This window comes from Staurois parvus, unplaced genomic scaffold, assembly GCF_062004578.1.
Source record: "Staurois parvus isolate SC_StPar_1 unplaced genomic scaffold, SC_StPar_1.0 ptg000001l, whole genome shotgun sequence".
In the NCBI taxonomy this organism is placed as follows: domain Eukaryota; kingdom Metazoa; phylum Chordata; class Amphibia; order Anura; family Ranidae; genus Staurois; species Staurois parvus.
The window spans coordinates 1,026,380-1,040,101 of record NW_028317797.1 but is presented as its reverse complement, the minus strand read 5'-3'; the positions used below and the strand labels follow the sequence as shown (position 1 = coordinate 1,040,101).

Sequence of the window (13,722 nt, the reverse complement as noted above, 5' to 3'; positions counted from 1 at the left end):
CCATCGTTGGTGTCAGTGGGGGGAGGAATAGTGCCCCATCGTTGGTGTCAGTGGGGGGAGGAATAGTGCCCCATCGTTGGTGTCAGTGGGGGGAGGAATAGTGCCCCATCGTTGGTGTCAGTGGGGGGAGGAATAGTGCCCCATCGTTGGTGTCAGTGGGGGGAGGAATAGTGCCCCATCGTTGGTGTCAGTGGGGGGAGGAATAGTGCCTATCATTGGTGCCAGTGGGAGGAATAGTGCCCCATCGTTGGTGTCAGTGGGAGGAATAGTGCCGCATCGTTGGTGTCAGTGGGGGGAGGAATAGTGCCTATCATTGGTGTCAGTGGGGGGAGGAATAGTGCCCCATCGTTGGTGTCAGTGGGGGGAGGAATAGTGCCCCATCGTTGGTGTCAGTGGGGGGAGGAATAGTGCCTATCATTGGTGTCAGTGGGGGGAGGAATAGTGCCCCATCGTTGGTGTCAGTGGGGGGAGGAATAGTGCCCCATCGTTGGTGTCAGTGGGGGGAGGAATAGTGCCCCATCGTTGGTGTCAGTGGGGGGAGGAATAGTGCCCCATCGTTGGTGTCAGTGGGGGGAGGAATAGTGCCCCATCGTTGGTGTCAGTGGGGGGAGGAATAGTGCCCCATCGTTGGTGTCAGTGGGGGGAGGAATAGTGCCCCATCGTTGGTGTCAGTGGGGGGAGGAATAGTGCCCCATCGTTGGTGTCAGTGGGGGGAGGAATAGTGCCTATCATTGGTGTCAGTGGGGGGAGGAATAGTGCCCCATCGTTGGTATTAGTGACACAAATGATGGGGCACTATTCCTCCCACTGACACCAATGATACTTACCTTGCTGACCCCTGCTCCAGCCTGGGCTCGCTCTCTCCCTCTCCCATCTACAGCCTGCAGAAGCAAAATTTGCACTTACCTGTCAGCTGTCTTCCTTCTCTGGCCTCTCTCCTCTTCACTCGGTCCTGCAGCTCCCTCGATCTTCTTCGATCTGCGCGCTCTGCCGCTCAGCTCCTCCTCTCCAAGCTCCACCTCCTCGCCGGTGATTGGCCGCCTGTGTGCCTCTCCTGAGCGACAGTTCCGGTGGCCAATCAGCGGCGAGGAGGCGGAGCTGTTGAGTGATCCCGGAGGTGTGGCCAGGTTACAGGGGCAGCATATCATCCCGCCCACAGATCGCGAGACAGAGCAGCGGTGTCTCGGTTCCTAAGACCATCGGAAATATGTATTTTCCGATGGTCTTAGGCGACCCCTGGGAAATGGTCGTTCGACCCCCAAAGGGGTCGCGACCCCCAGGTTGAGAACCGCTGTCCTACAGCATAAAAACTGTGCATTTTTGGGTACTCGAGAGGGGCACAGGTGAAGCGCTCAGCCTGCTGCCAACTGTAACAGGCAGCAATATGCGGCGGCTGGAAGACATTCTAAGTGGTTCTCCTATTCAGGGCTGTATGCTCCAAAACCAGAAAGTCTGTGTTTGGGGCATACGGCTCTGTGAGTACTGCTTGATCTGTGAATGGAGGATGTGGACTTTTCATTCATCTACCTGTCCATTCATAAATCGTTTTTCATTCATAGAAGCTATAGTACATCTTCTATATAATGGAGAAGGGGGTGGTAAGGGTGGGCATAGGTGGCACTCCTGATGGGTGTATGACAGGTTGTTTGGCTCTGTTATCTGCAGAACAGCTGCAGGAATAAGGTGGATGGGATCAGATGAAATATGATTTAAACTGAAACGCTTCTCATTGGTTGAAAAGCTGGCCAAACCCTAGAATTTCATTCTTCATTTTTGTGTTTTAAGAGTGTGTGTGGGGTCATATCGACATTCCCGACCAGTGATGAAAGATGGAGCAGGACGGAAAATTTTCTCAAGTAAATCTTGTACAGTGTTTGTGTGTGTGTGTGTATATGTGTGTATGTGTGTATATATATGTATGTGTATGTGTGTGTGTGTGTGTGTGTGTGTGTATATATATATATGTATGTGTGTGTGTGTGTGTATATATATATATGTATGTGTATGTGTGTGTGTGTGTGTATATATATATATATGTGAAAGGCCTTACAGTATATGTAAACCCTCACCTTTGTAAAACAACCAACCCATTCCGTTTAAAATAGAAATGAGAGAAAGCATTTGTGTATACTGTACATATGAAAAACTTTTTATTTTCCGCCCCTTCTTTTAAAAGTGATCACATACTTCTGTTCCCAGTTGCATAACAGCCAGAGGAGGAGAAACCACATACACTGATCTTCCCAATAAATGGGTGTGCAAAGGGAGGGGGGGGGGGTCAGCACAAGTCTGATCATTAGAGGAGAGCAGTGTGAGTTCCCAGTACAGCTAGAGAATTGACTGTACTATGCACTCATGCCCAGTGTGGTCAGTTTTTAATAGAAAAGCAGAGGAACTGGCAGGAGCATAAGAGATTTCACACACAGGAGGCAACAATAAGAGAACAGGATACTTTTTCATACAAGTACATGGTACAGCAGCCACATATAAGGAATATGAAATGTTGGGTTTACATACTCTTTTAAAGCCTTCATCTCCTCCTAGGTACATGAATTATTTACTGATGAAAAGGCAGAGAAAGAACAGACAGATGCTTATCACTGGTTGCTGTAGGCTGGTCTTGTATTTACTATCTTGTCACCTTGCAAAGGGTTTTGGCTGCTGTCCATCTGTTGGAGTTTATAAGGTGTCCGCTGTATTTGGAATGTTTACTGTGTTAGTTGGTTACTCCTTTTTTTGTTTCCATGTTTAGCTCATTTCTTTTTTTCATGATTGTGTGTTTGTAAGATTATTTTTTGTGTTGTGGGTATGTTGTAGACCTGCAGATACCTGAATTGTGGTCTTTTAGTGTTATTATTTCCTGTTTTGCTCTTTGTTGCTTTCTGAAAGATTATGTATAAAGCATTATTGTGCACCTCCAGCCAGTACAGAATCTCACAGAAGTGAGTACACTCATATTTTTGTAAATAAACGGGACAGTGTAAATTTGCTGTCCCCTCAAACTAACTCAACACACAGCCATTAATGTATAAACCGCTGGCAACAAAAGTGAGTACACTCCTAAGTGATAATGTCCAAATTGGACCCAATTAGCCATTTTTCCTACCCGGTGTCATGTGACTTGTTAGTGTTAGAAGGTCTCAGGTGTGAATGGGGAGCAGGTGTGTTAAATTTGGTGTTATCGCTCTGTCTCTCATATTGGTCACTGGTAGTCAAACATGGCACCTCATGGCAAAGAACTCTTTGGGGATCTGAAAAAAAGAAAACTTGTTGCTCTACATAAAGATGGCCTAGGCTATAAGAAGATTGCCAAGACCCTTCAACTGAGCTGCAGCACGGTAACCAAGATCATACAGCGGTTTAACAGGACAAGTTCCACTCAGAACAGGCCTCACCATGGTCGACCAAAGAAGCTGAGTGCACATGCTCAGTGTCAAATCCAGAGGTTGTCTTTGGGAAATAGACGTATGAGTGCTGCCAGCATTGCTGCAGAGGTTGAAGGGGTGGGGAGTCAGCCTGTCGGTGCTCAGACCATACGCCGCACACTGCATCAAATTGGTCTGCATGGTCGTCATCTCAGAAGGAAACTCTTCTAAAGATGATGCACAAGAAAGCCCGCAAACAGTTTGCTGAAGACAAGCAGACTAAGGACATGGATTACTGGAACAATGTCCTGTGGTCTGATGAGACCAAGATAACTTAGTTGGTTCAGATGGTGTCAAGCGTGTGTGGTGGCAACCAGGTGAGTACAAAGTGTGTCTTGCCTACAGTCAAGCATGGTGGTGGGAATGTCATGGTCTGGGGCTGCATGAGTACTGCCGGCAATGGGGAGGTACAGTTCATTGAGGAACCATGAATGCCAACGTGTACTGTGACATACTGAAGCAGAGCATGATCCCCTCCCTTTGGAGACTGGGCCTCAGGGCAGTATTCCAACATAACGATCCCAAACACACCTCCAAGATGACCACTGCCTTGCTAAAGAAGTTGAGGGTAAAGGTGATGGACTGGCCAAGCATGTCTCCAGACCTAAACCCTATTGAGTATCTGTGGGGCATCTTCAAATGGAAGGTGGAGGAGCACAAGGTCTCTAATATCCACCAGTTCCGTGAAGTTGTCATGGAGGAGTGGAAGAGGACTCCAGTGGCAACCTGTGAAGCTCTGGTGAACTCCATGCCCAAGAGGGTTAAGGCATTGCTGGAAAATAATGGTGGCCACACAAAATATTGACGCTTTGGGCCCAATGTGGACATTTTCACTTAGGGGTGTACTCACTTTTGTTGCCAGCGGTTTAGACATTAATGGCTGTGTGTTGAGTTATTTTGAGGGGACAGCAAGTTTACACTGTTATACAAGCTGTACACTCACTACTTTGCATTGTAGCAAAGTGTCATTTCTTCAGTGTTGTCACATGAAAAGATAGAATAAAATATTTACAAAAATGTGAGGGGTGTACTCACTTCTGTGAGATACTGTATCTGAACCTGATTTTGATTGACTGAATTGCTCTCATGATAGGACTGAGACCTTTTAATCCAAATCCATTATACCTCCTGAATTGTATTATAACTGTACTGTCATGTTGTAAACCGTTGGTGCTATATAAATCATGTAGTAGTAGTAGTAGTATAATTAATATTATTATTTGAAAGCCATGTTTATTTATAGACTTGTTTATTGTCCACTACAGCAACTTTTTCTTATGATGAAATTCTAGATTATACCTCTTCTGTATGCTCATGGAGAGTATACCGTGTATTATGTGTTCGGATCAACCAGTACTAAACCCTTACTGAGAGGTTGCTGGTAGTTGCGTCAAGAAAGCACCTCTCAAGGCACTGTTTCTGGGTCACTGGTTTACAAACCCTCTGATTTCATTTTTCCTTCTCTTGAATCTTGTAGAAACAGACTGTCTGTGCACCTGTACTGCATAATTGATGGCTCTTTTCTGTGCAGACAGACTGGAGCTGCATACCGCTACTGAATAGTTATTATGTAGAGTGCCAGCTGTGTGCACAGCCATTACTAAACACAGTGCAATCAAGCGGATAGCAACTTATCCTATCTGTTTGCATCGCCTTCTGCAGTGACTGTATGCCAAGTGGGCATGCTTTTATGTTCATATTAACCTTGCTTGGCAGTGTTGCATCCATTCTGCCTATTCTCAACAATACTACAAGCAGTATGCCAAGAGTGAGTAAATCTGGATCATTTTCTCCGACATTTTTTTTCTCCCATTTTTAACATTACACTTTTAGTTAGTGGTGCACTGAAATGAAAATTCTGGTGCCGAAACTGATACCGAAAATTCAGAATGCATGTGGCCAAAAACCGAACCGAAATGTCTGCGTATGTGGGGGTGGGGAGGCTTCAGTTTTTTTTTTTTTTTCTACTTTCGTGTATATTTGTATTTAATTTTTTTAACTTCTGATTTTATTGCTATCACATAGGGGACCAGTATGGTAGCAGTGTGTGCAGAGAAACTCCCTCGCTGGCTGTCTCTATATGCCAGTGCCTGTTTTAAATGCAATTGCTGTTTTTTTTTTTTTCTTCGCCGTAGCTGTCTTTCTCGGGAGCTAAAGGAAACTGTTTTTTAGCTCAGGAAAGAAACTAAAAATAAACTGTTTCTTTTAGCTTGGGGAAAGTGACAGCTGATTCTCTAAGCTATAGTGAAGAAGAAAAAAAAACCCTGCTATTGCATTTAAAAACTGGCACTGACATATGGGGGTTTATTTACTAAAGCTGGAGAGTCCAAAATCAGACTCCCTTCTGCATAGAAACCAATCGGCTTCCAGGTTTCATTGCCAAAGCTTCATTGAACAAGCTGAGGTTAGAAGCTGATTGGTTTCTATGCAGAAGTGAGTCTGATTTTGGACTCTCCAGCTTTAGTAAATAAACCCCATAGTGACAGCCAGTCACTATATAGAGTAACCACAAAAAAGATAGAGGCCTTTTATAGTAGCTGGTATCGCTGGATGTACTTAATCTGTCCAATAACCAAAACCAAACAGCAAAAAAACAGTGAAAAGGAATTCACAAGGAGAAAGCGGTTACATTATGGACAAAAAACGATACCCAAGAAGTCATCAAAAATTATGCTTTATTGAAAAATTGCACATAATTAGACACTTGGGTAAAGACCACAGTTAGCCATCACCACAAGATGAGGAAGGGTTGTAACAGCGCAAACACTGCAAAGTCCTGGGAAATGGTAGTATGGGTGATGGTGGTATTAGTGGCTACTGTATGAAGAGCGTAGGATTCCGTGTGGCACTGAGGGCAAGGCTTCCAAATAAGCTGTAGCAACTTCTGTAGATGAGAAAAAGGAGAGAAGCGCCTCTAAGTGCAATAAGTCTTTTAATTCAAGTCTAAATGTAGAAACACTCACATGTGTGAAGTAATCATAAGCATAAAAACCGTGGTTAACAATAGTTAACGGTGGGGTGGTAACCCGGGTGAAGAGCCGTCATCTCTCTGCGATGTGGGGAGGTCAGCTCTCGGCTGGAACAGCGTGGTGGCTGGAGGGGGAACAGTGGTGAGGCCAGCCTTCATGCACGTCCTCCCTCAAAGCCGGATGGAACGCACGCTGGAACGTAGCGGCGGCGTGGCCGTGATGACGTCAGATCCCAGGGTGCACTGCGACGCGTTTCGGAGCATGCACTGGCCGTGGAAGGCGGAAGTGCACTCCTTTTTCAAGCAGCTTTTGTTAACCACGGTTTTTATGCTTATGATTACTTCACACATGTGAGTGTTTCTACATTTAGACTTGAATTAAAAGACTTATTGCACTTAGAGGCGCTTCTCTCCTTTTTCTCATCACCACAAGATGAGACCATACCAAAAGAAACAACCTAAAACAAAAAATAATAAAAGGATGTCATGACCGGCCATGTATGTAGTTATGCTGTAAAGACAACGACTCTAGGTTTTAAACAATAGTGCCGCGCTCCTAAAAATATAATCTCCTATAATAAAACAATCTTTCAAAAAATGTACATTCGTGATATAGTCCTTTGTGTTAATGTGAAACAAATTTATATCCAAATAATAAGTGATCTTTGAAATCTGCTACAAAAGTGATCAGTCCAAACGTGAAAAATTCAAAAGTGAACAAATCTTAATTCCAAGTGATTTCTTATTGTGATCTCAATATGCGCTCACCTCCTTTGATGCCTCCTAAAAGGCAAAACTCGCTTTTGTTCACCTATTGGAACTATGGGTCATATATTGCGTCATAACAATAATGGTGAGCGTCTCCCAATTGCTGCAGGAACGTGACTCTCTTCTCTTATTCACACCACCGCAGGAATCCCTCGCTTAATCTCCTCCCAAGAATATTCCTCAGTGTAAAGAAGACATAAACATAGTGCCTTATCCTTACATAAAAAACCTTTATTGTGTGCCCATATGCACTCACATGTATTTAAAAATAAGCGTTTTGTTTCAAAATCATCCACGATCTCTTACTGCCAGCGTGTCTGCTGTTCAGCGTATGTGCCTGCCTTCCTTGGGTGCCGGGTGACGTCAAGGCTCCCAAAGTTCACTTTTTGGTACATGTTAAACCCATATTCAGGGTGTAACATGTTATGATTGGACACCATTTTATTCAAAAGGTCAACTTGGCCTTTTTCGGCATAGTTCCCCTTCCGATCCCTGTTGTGACAGCAGCTAGTGGGGGGTAGACAGTCTGAAGGAAGTTTTCTTTGTAGCTGTGAACATCCTGTTTGGTTGTGGTTTGCATTTTTTTGCAGTTTTGAGGAAAATAATTTTTTTAAGAATTTGTGTGAGAGATCCTCTTATCACAGTGGAATTCCAGCCAGAATTGGATTCCAGCCAATCATGGAGATTTTTCTTCACTTCCTGTCACCAGAATTGGAAGTAAGAAAATACATTAAGAAAATTATTCTTTGTTTGGAAAGCGTTCCCAGTACTGTTTCTTCCACCTATGTACCTGTGGAGATTTTCTTACACTTCTGTCACCAGGACAGGATGTGAGGTGACATTCCTCAATGAGAAATAAAAATCTGAGACATTGTTTCTTCCCCAATTTATTTAAACAAAAAAAAAAATTGGTGTCAGTTTTTAGGTTCCAATTAAGATCTAAGCACTGCCTCATGAAGTTCTTTCATCAAGTCCAACCAAATATTTGTTTTAGAAGATTGTAGCAAGTTGAAGTCATGGCATCTCAGGGTGGTCTTCCTTAAATATTTTTCCTGGGGCTAATCGTGCCAGCCTACTCACAGGTCAGCTCCACCCCTCTGTTGCCACAGTACAACTCCTTACCAAAATTTGAGGGACTGCCCTCAAACCTAATGCTCCTTTTTTGTCTTCACTCGATGACAACCTTTTCTGCTTTGGATATTGTGTGCATTGAAGATTACCTACCTTCCTGCCCAGTTCAGCTTCTCTAGGTGGAAGACTTGCTGACAAGAGGTAAAGTCTCCATGCTAGGAATGCCTTTGTGTCTGGGCTGATGTTGCTGCCTAAATCGTGCATGTTATGGAGTCTGAGGGCAGTTGGGTTCAGTCTTGATCTCTGCCTAATGTTTGTTCTGTGCCTTTGTCTGCTGGGTTCTCCAGCTCCTGAGAGCTTTCTGCTTCCCATTCTGCTCTTCCTCAAAATGGTGCCGATTCCACTTCTAGTGGCATGACATCCCTTCCACCAAGAGTTCTGCCCTTCGGGGAGTGCCCTCTCCTTCTTAAAGGAGTCTGGATACTGAATGAGCTGAAGGCTGTTAGGAGACTGGAGAAGTGTTGTAGCTGACCACTGGTGAACAGAGAAATGCAGTGCTGGGAAGGTTCAGTGGCTTCAGGATGTGGTTGCAACAAGAATAAATAAAAAGAGCATTTAACCTCCCTAACGGTATTCCCGAGTGTAGCTCGAGGTAAAATGTCAGTACCAAAAGCGGTAACCCCGAGCTACACTCGGGCTTACCATGCGGCGCTGCATAGGGAGTCCCTGCAGAACTTACCTTGTCCTTCGCTCCCGCGATGTGTCCCCTGCAGCGTCCCCGGCCATCTCCTCCGGCTGATGCCGGCATCCGGCTCCTGTGTTCCGGTCCCTGGGACAACGGGACGTCGGGACGTACGGGCGCCGGCGGGAAATTTGAAAATTTAAAAAAAATTTCATTTTTTTCAAAATGATTTTACATGGTAAAACATTGCTGTTTCAACCCATTTCACATACATTTTGTCCCTAGTGCTTTGTCCTGTCCCTTGTCTGCATTTTGATTGTTCTTTCTGCCTGGAAACTTAGAAAAGTCCATGGCGTCCAAAAAGCGTCCCTTTAGGTCAAAAGCGGGTTTAGATCAGCTAGAGAACAGCGATAGTAAATCAGAACCACTTGCAGAATTGAGTGATGATTCGCGGAGAAATTCGTCATCAAACACTGAAAACGATTCTGCGACTTTGCTCAGTGATGTGCGAACTTGGCGCTATATTTCAAATTTCAGTGTTTTTGGTTTGATTATATTGAATTAAATGTATGATTTAGAATCTTGTTCAGACAGATTTCAGGGAGTTATTCCTAAAAATTACAGCCTACAATAAATAAACTACTTATTTCCATGCAAAATAATTGTACCGCTTTCAGCACCAAAAATAAGAAATAATCATACCGCCAGGGAGGTTAATGGCTGTATGCTTGTCTGCTGGGGAAAATAACAGTAAAGAGGAAAGTACAAGGCTAAAGCCTGGTACACATGAGTAGTTTTTTTTTTTTTTTTTTTTTCCCAGTGGGCTGAATGAAAAAAACTGAGGAGCTCACTGTACTATGTGATATTTGTTAGTACGGTGATCTCCCCGCTGAGCTTATTTTGTACTGATAGGGGGACTGCCTCCTTCCAGAACACACCGGTCAGCGCTCGCTGACATTGGTTTCAAGTGCTGATCGGATGCCAGTTGCCTACTGGTTTTCCAGCGTGCCCATTCGACAGAAGCCGGACAGGCTGCTGTTCGCACTGGCTGAATGTAGGCTGGATTCTGTTGATCTTGCCGATATTCGGCTAGTGTGCACCAGCCTCAAGACAAGGCATTCCTCTCCAGCTTCTTCCAGCCATCTTTCTACCATTCAGCAAGATGGAAGTGGCCGTCGGATGTCTCCAGGAGTGAATGTTCTGGTTCCCATACTCCTTCACAGCATCTTTCAGGCATTTTTCCCCAAAGCCGGCTGCAGGCGCATGCTGGGCGTGAGGAGCTCACACCATGCGAGCAAAATTGGTTTGTGAGAGCTGCTTTAAAGAAGCAGCCAGGGATAAGCTGGTGGAATCACATTGGGTTAAAGAGTATATTTGACAGGTAGTTGCAGAGAGTCTGGAGGAAGGTCTCTGCAAAGTTAGGAAGGTTCCAGAAGGTAGGGTACTGCTGATGGATGCCTATTCCTTTTGACTTTTCCTTAGTGCCCTCTTTCATAACAGCTGTAAAACAGGCTATTTCCCAGGTGGAAGATCCATTGGAACGTCTGCAGAAGGGGAGGAAGTACTTCCCGAATTTAAAAAAGGTTCTGCCTACATTCCCTGTTATGTTTGAAATTAAGGAAATGATTGAGGAAGAATGGTCAAGACCTGCCAAGAAAGGGAACCTCCAGAACAGAGTGTCAAAACTCTATCCTTTCAAGTCAGAGTATTTAGACACATGGGAAAGTGCGCCAAGGGTAGGGATGCGTCTCTTCAGAGGTTGGCACGTCACACTAGCCTTGGATAATTTGGTGTCCTTCCAAGACGCAATGGACAAAAGATTGGACACAGAATTAAATATCTACCTTGCAGCAGGCACAGGTTGTAAGCCTGTGGTAGCCCTAAAGTCTTAATATACCCAGGACCCCGCATTCACAAAATATCTGGTCTCACACAGAACATGTAAATGCAATTTAGATTAGTAAATATAAATAGCTAAATACCTTTTCTCATCAGCAGTTAGAGCAGTCTTGTGACTTCTATCAGTGTTCAGCTGAGCACTGGTTAAAGCTTGTAGGAGGAGTTTTCATTCTCCTGTTCCTACCCTATGACCCCTGACCCTCTGTACAGTGGTGATTGGCCCTGTGCTGATCACATGCAGCCTCCCAAGAAAGAAAAAACTCTCTAGCAGTACACACCAAACTGAACATGTGCAGAGTGCCCCCAAGGCTGTGTTCTATTTCGAGATTAAATTGGGACCATGGAAGAAGGGGAGAATCGGAGAAGACGGGACCAAACATCCTTTTTACACAATGCAGAGGATTAATCTCTTACGTTCCACAGTGAACAAGCATGCTTTACTGCATGTAAATACTGATTTTACTATTGTGGGTTTAGTAACACTTCAGCATCAATAGCCAGAGTTTTTGTGGGCCTAGGTGTTCTTAAAAGAGGAGCTCAAGTTGAAGGCCGCTTTTTGTAGTGGCTGCAGCGTGGACTTCATCCAGTTATCAGCTAGAGTGATGGTTTATTTTGCGGCTCAAACACTGGCTAGCTGACAGTGCATCCAAGCAAGGGCTGCGCTCTGTACCGTATGTGGGCAAGAGCCTTTTGTGTAAGACCGTGGAAAAGGCTGTTCACTGAGTAACTGGCGGTAAATCAGGCATGATTCTGCAGGAGAGAGAGGCGGCCACATCCCTTTTGTATAATGGCCAGATCCAGAGAGCAGTTCCAGGTGTCAAGATCCTACCGATCTGGCAGAGAGCATCTGTGACAGCCCTGGCTGGGTCCTTGCACCCTGCAACTAAGACTCAAAAGCCTAAGTCTTCTCAAGGCTCCAAACCTGCAGATAGGTCTGCCTGCCCAGACCCCACGATTGGGAGCCAAACTATCTCTCTCTTTGCACAAGTCTGGCCAGAACAGATCAGGGACCTTTAGATTACCTCGGTGGTAAGAAGAGGGTGTCTTCTGGAGTTGGAGCACCATCCTCTGGGAAATTCATTTTGCAAGAATGCATCTTTCTGCTTAGAAGATGAAGTATTTGGTTTCATATATTCAAGACCTGATGGCAGTAGGGGGCGATGTTTCTGGTGCCCGAACAATAGGAAGGATACAGAGAACATTTATTGTTCCCCAATCTCCTTGGTGAAAACGGCCTCAGGCAAATTCAGGCCAGTACTGCATCTAAAATATTTGAATTACTTCATCAAGCCAGCAAGTTTTCAGATTGAATCGCTTCTAACTATCATTTCTGTGTTCAGCCGTCAGACTGGATATTGTCCATAAACCAGTTAGAAGCGTATCTCCATGTGCCAATTCATCTGGCTTTTTATCAGTTTCTTAGATTTGCTGTCGGATGCTCACTACCAATTTGTCGGTTTTTCGTTCTGACTTTTTCAAAGATCCCTCTCACAGTGATTGCTGGCCTCTTGAGTAATAAATCTGAGGATTTTCATTATCTGAATATTTCCTACTACTAGCCGATTCCAGCTTTTTTTGAGACATGTTGCTGCCATTGATTTCAAAATGTACCTTTTTTTTTTTTTTTTTTTTTTTTTTTATGATATATGTCTAAATTTCCTTTTCCAGTTTTCATTGAAAAAAAAATAAAATATATATATATATATATATACACGCACACACACAAATATACAAAACCAGAAAGCGGTATCAAGATAACAGAGATGTCCTCAGTCAGCACAGGGTAGTAGGCTGCCGGTACATTTGATATTTTTTTTCAAGTGTGACTACAATAAGGGTTTGAGATTTACAGGTCATTGTGTTCTGTTTTTATGTAAATTTTTCACAGGTGTTTTGGCACTGGGGATGTATATAATTTTTGGCTATTGAGTATTGTGCTTTGGGTTTATGTACCTGTAGTTCAACCTGAAAAACGTACATATTGTTTAGTGCAGATGTGTAAATGACCCCTAACGTGATGTATTTCAGCGGGAGAAATTGCCAGCGGACCAGAAGATTGTACCACTTGTCACATGCAGTTTCTTAGCTGTAACAAATCTGCATCCTTGTGTATCCTGACTTAAAAGGACATGAAACTGAAAAATATGTGGAAATAATGTGCTACGTTCACAACATTCACATTTAAGTGTGGATGGAAATGCGTATTTTATCTGTATCAAAAGAGAAGGCTGTGAGGACTGGCAAAACAAGCTTTTCTAGTCTTTGTGACTAGTCATAGGTGTACATCAGGGCAGCGTTTATATGGACTGCCACACCTCTGTTTAAAAAGCCTTTAGTTGCCTTTAAAGTCTTTCAATTTTTATGCAAAAGAGATCAGCTTAATGTAAATCTTATCAGTGTATATTAATAGATTAAAACATTGTTTTTGTATTTAGTTTGTAATTATCTATGTACAAGGTATGCCTTTCATCCTCTTTGTTCACTAGTAACTGAAACCAATAAAATTTCTACAGTAATGGCTGGTAAATGAAGACCGTGTGATCTAATCCGGGTGCTGCTGTGAAACAACTGATGTTTCTTTTTTATTTACCTATTTAAATTATGTTCTGATTGAGGAATACCAGTGATTGGTGTGAGGTGTTTCTCTCAAAGCAGGGCTCGAAAACCCAGGCCACCATTGTGACTAGGAATTGCATCCTGGCGCCTGGGCTTTTGTCAGTGACAGGTGCCTCACCTGTCATTGCAGGGCTGGTCTTGGCCTGGTAGGTGGAGGTGGCCTGGGCCTCGTTGGCCCTCTAGACACAACACAACACAGCACTGCTCCGCACTGCCATCATTATGGGGAACGTGATTAGCAGCTTGGGTTAAGATGACCCAGGGATGGAGCAGGAAGAGAGCAGCGTGGCAGC

At 44.0% G+C, this 13,722-nt stretch overlaps 1 protein-coding gene across 1 annotated transcript in view; it reads left to right on the top strand.

Annotated features, from left to right (window-relative positions):
• Positions 1-13,722, top strand: part of RAB1A (RAB1A, member RAS oncogene family) — a 75,088-nt gene that overhangs the window by 21,827 nt on the left and 39,539 nt on the right. The window lies entirely within an intron of this gene.